Below are 6,901 nucleotides of genomic sequence, written 5' to 3' on the forward strand. Positions count from 1 at the left end.
TAATCATTTAGTATAGAATTCTGACATAGCTATATAGCATATCTGTTTGTTTTTAGTTACTGTTATTTGTTTATTTACATTTTAGTATTTGTGTTAGTTTATATTTCTTAGAGTTAGGTCGTTCACTTACATCTGGTCTTAGTACCAGTGTATGCAGGGTCGACGAGGTCTAGGAACCCCATTACACCCATTTGTTGACAACCCAGAGAGAATTTTACATTCTCATCGAAGTTCGGCAACAATGGCTGACATGGATCCTCCACCTCCACCCCCAGTTCTTTCACGCCCTCTGCGGGAATACTTCATTCCCACAGACTATTTTCAGGCATCCTGCATTCGGAGACCCGATGTAGGAGCGCCACATTATGAGATTAAGGCCAGCATTATTCAAATGCTTCCATCCTTTTATGGCCTTAGTCATGAGGATCCCTACCGACACTTAGATGAATTCCTCGAAATCTATTCTACTGTTAAGATACAGAATTTCGATGATGATGCGTTGAGGTTGACTCTATTCCCCTTTTCATTGAAGGACAAAGCCAAGTATTGGCTAAAGTCCTTAGATTCTGTAGAAATAGAGTCCTGGGATCAGTTGCAACAGGAGTTTCTTCGGAAATACTTTCCTATTGGTCGCACGAACCAATATCGTAGAGCCATCACTAGCTTTTCAGAGCTAGATGGTGAGCGCTTTCATGAGACCTGGGAGAGAATGAAGGATCTCCTCAGGAAATGTCCCCATCATTAGGTGCCGAAATGGCAACTGATGCAGAGCTTCTATGATGGATTGTCTGACAAGAATCGTCAGATGATCGACTCTTCATGCGGAGGGACATTCATGTTGAAGAGCGATGACGAAGCATGGAGGCTATTTGATACATTGGCCGAGAATTCACTCCACCATGCTTCGAGCTCTCAATCTGATAGAGCCACACCCAGCATTCAGAAGAAAGCTGGTGTTCTTGAAGTTGGTCCATCTACTGCACTACAGTGCAAGGTAGACATGATTGCTCAGAAGCTGGACCAGCTTCTCTCAGGACCATCCACTACACAGCAGGTGTGTACTCTTTGTGCCAGTCCGGCACACGAGATCACTGAGTGCCCTTCGGCAGCTCAGTACCCTGAATTTGTTCAATAACAAGTTCAGGCAACTCAGGGTTACGTCAGACCGCCGAACAACCCATTTTCATCGACATACAATCCGGGTTGGCGTAACCATCCCAATTTTTCATGGAAGAATCCACAGTCTTCCATGCAGATGCCTACATCCTCTCAGCCAGTTCGGCAGCCATCTTTTACTCAGTCATTTCAAAGACCGAACTATGCTCAGTCTTCTTCTTCTTCTGTTACTCCCCCGATTCAGCAGGAGTCTGCCCCGCAGACATCTTTTTAGGAGAGACTTCTCCAGGCATTCCAAAAGGTGAAAACCTCTAATCAGAACGCCTTCGAGAAGTGTAGCCAGATTTTGAGCTCGCATACGCAGTCCATTGCGAAGTTAGAGTCGCAAATGGGACAGTTAGCTGAGGCTATTAGTAGGAGACCCAAGGGTACATTGCCGAGTCAGGCTGTCATGAACCCGAAGGGTAAGGACCAGATGACTAGAGGCCTATTTCATACTGAGACACAGCAGCAGGTTAAATCAGTTATGGCCTTGAGGAGTGGACGTGAGTATCACGTCGAGAGCAGAGAGCGAGAGAGTAGAGAGAGGATAGAGGAGCCAGAGACCATTGTTTCACCTACGTCGGCTCAATCATCATCCTCATCCCCATCATCACCTTCATCATCTTTATCCTCAGAGAAGAAGAAGAAGGATAGGAGTGAGCCTTCTCACAAAGAGGAGGAACCAGCAGAGTATATTCCCCCACCACCCTATCCCAAAGCATTAGAGTCTCCTGGTTATAGAGGGAAGCAAGGTGCGAAGATCCAGGACATGCTTGACATCTTCAAGCATGTGCAGATCAACCTACCTTTGCTCAATGCTATTCAGCAGGTGCCGGTATATGCCAAATTCCTGAAGGAACTATGTACGCAGAAGCGTAAATCTAGAAAGCGAGTTCCTAACAGGGTCCATCTGACTGAGCAGGTGAGTTCAGTACTTCAGCATCAGACACCACCAAAGCTCAAGGACCCTGGAGCCCCTATCATTGCTTGTACTATAGGGAACATCCGGATAGAACGCGCATTGTTCGATCTTGGAGCAAGCGTGAACATTCTACCCAGATATTTCTTTGATTCTTTTGGGCTAGGTGAGATGAGATCGACTCTGATTACACTGCAACTGGCAGATCGTTCCGTCAAGGTACCGAGAGGTGTCTTGGAGGACGTGCTAGTTAAGGTGGATGACTTTTATTTTCCAGTCGATTTCATTATTCTTGATATGGAAGGAGTGGATAGCCAGCACCAGACTCCGATTATTTTAGGTAGACCATTCTTGGCGACTGCCAATGCGTGCATCAACTGTAGGACCGGAGCCATGGATCTCTCATTCGGCAATAGGAAGGTAAAGCTGAATATTTTCAATGCCGCAATGGGACCAGCAGGAGACATGGACTGCTTTCATGTTGACATTGCACAGGAGTTAGTGGAGGAGCAGCCTGAGTTGTACATTACTGAGGATTCTTTTGATTTGTACCATATAGAGAAGAATAGCGGTGTAGATAGTGTAGATGTGTCTAGAATGTCGTCAGAGAGACCACCTTGGGGAGCGGTCAGGGAACCTCTTCCACCACTTGCTGAGACTCCCGCCAAATTGTCGATCAAGTCGCCTCCGAAACTTGAGTTGAAACCCTTACCGGATTCACTCAAGTATGCATACCTCGGAGATGATGAAACTCTGCCTGTGATCATCTCATCCTTGCTCACTGAGGAGTAGGAACAGAGATTGCTGACTATTCTTCGAGAGCACAAGGCAGCGATTGGATGGGGAGTTGCTGATCTAAAGGGGATTGATCCTTCATTCTGCATGCATAGGATCCATTGTAATGAGGAAGTCAAGCCATTTAGGGATATGCAGAGAAGGCTAAATCCCAACATGAAGGAAGTGGTGAAGAAAGAGGTGGTGAAGTGGTTGGATGCCAGAATCATTTACCCTATTTCTGATAGTCAGTGGGTCAGTCTGATTCAAGTTGTGCCGAAGAAGTCAGGACTCACTGTGGTTGAGAATGAGAAGGGTGAGAGAATTCTGATGAGGACCACTACAGGATGGCGAGTCTGCATCGATTATAGGAAGCTGAATGTGGCAACTAGGAAAGATCATTTCCCATTGCCATTCATTGATCAGATCTTAGAGAGACTCGCAGGACAGAGCTACTACTGCTTTCTAGATGGATATTCAGGATACAATCAGGTAGCTGTCCATCCTGACGACCAGGAGAAGACCACATTTACATGTCCTTATGGCACCTTCGCGTTTAGACGTATGCCGTTCGGGCTCTGTAATGCCCCGGCTACTTTTTAGAGGTGCATGCTTGCTATCTTCTCGGACATGATTGATGATGTGATGGAAGTTTTTATGGACGACTTTTCAGTGTATTGCTCTTCTTTTGAAGATTGCCTCCAAAAACTTGCTCGAGTACTGAGTAGGTGTGCGGAGACCAATCTCGTCCTAAGTTGGGAAAAGAGCCATTTTATGGTCCAGGAGGGGATTGTGCTAGGACACATTGTGTCCAAGCATGGTATTGAGGTTGACAGAGCAAAGGTGGAATCCATTTCTCGTTTGACTCCACCCACCTCTGTGAGGCAGATTCGATCATTTTTAGGGCATGCGGGATTTTACAGGCGGTTCATAAAAGATTTCAGCAAAATCTCTCGACCGCTTTGCACGTTATTGGAGAAAGACCAGCCCTTTGTTTTCGGTGAGGATTGTATGAAGGCCTTTGAGATTCTCAAAGAGGCCTTGATTACTGCACCTATTTTGAGACCTCTAGATTGGACTCTCCCATTTGAGATTATGTGCGATGCATCTGATTATGCTATGGGAGCCATTTTAGGACAACGCATTGATAGGAAGCCTTATGTGATCTACTATGCGAGTAGAACTCTGTCTGATGCCCAGATGAATTATACTACGACAGAGAAGGAACTACTTGCGGTAGTTTTCGCATTGGATAAATTTAGGTCCTATTTACTCGGTTCAAAGGTGGTTGTCTATTCTGACCATTCTGCATTGAAATATTTGTTGAATAAGAAAGACACCAAACCGAGATTGATTCGTTGGGTCCTACTACTACAGGAGTTTGATCTCGAGATTTGAGATAAGAAGGGAAGCGAAAATGTAGTAGCAGACCATCTTTCCAGACTGATCGTGGATACCATGCAGGATCAGAGACCGATCAGTGATTCTTTCCCCGACGAGCAGATCATGTCAGTCAGTACATCGCAGTTACCCTGGTTTGCAGATATTGTGAACTATCTGGTTTCGAGGCAGATACCTGAGCATTGGAACAAGAATGAGCGTGAGAGATTCCTATCTCAGGTGAGGCACTATTATTGGGATGAACCAGCGTTGTTCAAATACTGTGCAGAAGATTCTCTATGTGGCAAAAAGACGGAAATACCCTTGGCGTGGAGCAGAAGACTGATTGCTTCATTACTTTTCTTTTAGTGACTATTTGCAGTTGTATTAACTTTATAATTGTAGGTTGACATTTGTTATTAATAAATTGAATTTTATAGAAATATTGTGTTTAATTCCTGTTCCCTGTGGATTCGACCCGTACTTACCACTTTGTGGAAAGTCAGTTTTTAAATTTTTGGTTGACGATTTTCCAAAAGTTTTATTGAAAATAATTGTTTTAAAAAGATCATTCCAAAATATCAACCATCTACCCAAAGCATTACCTCCAAACAAGGTTCACTTTTGTAGAATCAAGATTGGAAACCCAAATTATTTACAATTGCCCTTCTTCAAGGAAGCTATCAATTTCCTTGATATGAGCAGGAAAGAGAATTTGATATTATGAAAGCAGTTGATGAAAGAGTATTGATAATAGAATTTCACAAGTTTAAAGAGGATTCTTGATATATTTGGTAGTTTGATATCCTAAGAGCTTCTCTCATGCTAATCTTTCTGCACTCTTTTGGCTCTTTAGTGTTTTGGCTACATTCTCCTTCATTTTGGAGATGTTCTTACTTTTTCTCTCTTTCTTTTTCCTCTCTTTCTCTCTTTTGGAAAGGTACGCCACAACTCCTTCAACTTGGAGATGTTTCGATCCTTCTTGGGCGATGGGTTTGGAGATCTTTGGATGATAGCTGAAATTAAATATCTTTTAGGGATTGTCGAGAGGTTCATCGCATCTGCCTTCATCTCGACAATGCTTTGGACTTTCCCTAGAAGGATCCGTCACAAGCTCCGTCATCTTGTTGATGTTTTGAATCTTCTTTGGCCCCGGAGGTCTACTCGCCTAATTCGCCTTCATCTTGACGACAGGTGAGAGATCCCTTTTGCGGATATTTAATTGCAGCTTAGGTGATTTTGAGGGGACAAGGCTTGGGTGAATGCTCTCTTTTCTAGCACTCAGGATATTTCCACTGCCTCGTTTTTACAAGAATAGTCTTTAAAGATGTGCCATTGACTGCGATCAATATCAATCATCCATGGCTTTGCAATAACGTTGAATCTTCTTTGCTGGCCATATCGAGGATTTATCCTTCATCCTTTTGGTTGGCTAATAGAAAGAATTTGAATTTTGGATCTCTTTTCGCAAAAGCTTTGCTCTTTTGGAAGTAATGCTAAAGGTAAATCGAGGTAGAGATTTGTGCAATAAAGATTCTGAAATCAACAAATAAATTGACAGATTGACAAAATTTCTCGAAATCCCTGGTGAAAGTGAGTATTTAAAGTCTGGCTCAATACATCCGTGACGAAAATTATCCTCTCCTTTCCCCAAAGGAGGCGACTATCAGTTCACTGGGAACAATGTCAGAACAACCATCGGTTCATTGGAAACAATATCAGTTCAATAAAGAATGACCATCGGTTCGCTGGGAACAATATCAGTTCAATTAAGAACAATCATCGCTGGGAATAATATCAGTTCAATTAAGAACGATCATCGGTTCACTGAGAACTATATCAGTTCACTGAAGAACGACTATCAGTTCATTGGGAACAATATCAGTTCAATGAAGAACGACTATCAGTTCGCTCGGAACACTATCAGTTCAATGAAGAACGATTATCAGTTCGCTTGGAACATTATCAGTTCAAAGAAGAACGACTATCAGTTCGCTTGGAACACTATCAATTCAATGAAGAACGACTATCAGTTCACTTGGAACACTATCAGTTCAATGAAGAACGATTATCAGTTCATTTGGGGGAACTATATCAGTTCGATGAAGAACGACTATCAGTTCGCTTGGAACACTATCAGTTCGATGAAGAACGACTATCACTTGGAATACTATCAGTTCGATAAAGAACGACTATCAGTTCGCTTGGAACACTATCAGTTCACTTAGAACACTATCAGTTCGATGAAGAACGACTATCAGTTCACTTGGAACACTATCAGTTCGATGAAGAACAACTATCAGTTCCCTTGGAACACTATCAGTTCGATGAAGAACGACTATTAGTTCACTTGGAACACTATCAGTTCGATGAAGAACGACTATCAATTCACTTGGAACACTATCAGTTCAATGAAGAACGACTATCAGTTCACTTGGGAAAGCTATCAGTTCAATGAAGAATGACTATCAGTTCACTTGGGAACGCTATCAGTTCAATGAAGAACGACTATCAGTTCACTTGGAACACTATCAGTTCAATGAAGAACGACTATCAGTTCACTTAGAACACTATCAGTTCAATGAAGAACGACTATCAGTTCACTTGGAACACTATCAGTTCAATGAAGAACATAGACCATTATAAAGAGTTGGATCGCTTCTATGAATG

General features: G+C 42.8%; 1 non-coding gene across 1 annotated transcript; it reads right to left on the reverse strand.

Annotated features, from left to right (window-relative positions):
- Positions 1-644: 644 nt before the first annotated feature.
- On the reverse strand, positions 645-747 carry LOC149843005 (small nucleolar RNA R71). The gene has a single exon (XR_016431200.1). It is a non-coding gene; the product is annotated as a small nucleolar RNA R71 (small nucleolar RNA).
- Between the last annotated feature and the right edge of the window lie 6,154 nt (positions 748-6,901).

Source organism: Nuphar pumila, chromosome 3, assembly GCF_984573655.1.
Source record: "Nuphar pumila chromosome 3, dmNupPumi1.hap1.1, whole genome shotgun sequence".
NCBI classification, from domain to species: Eukaryota; Viridiplantae; Streptophyta; class Magnoliopsida; order Nymphaeales; family Nymphaeaceae; genus Nuphar; species Nuphar pumila.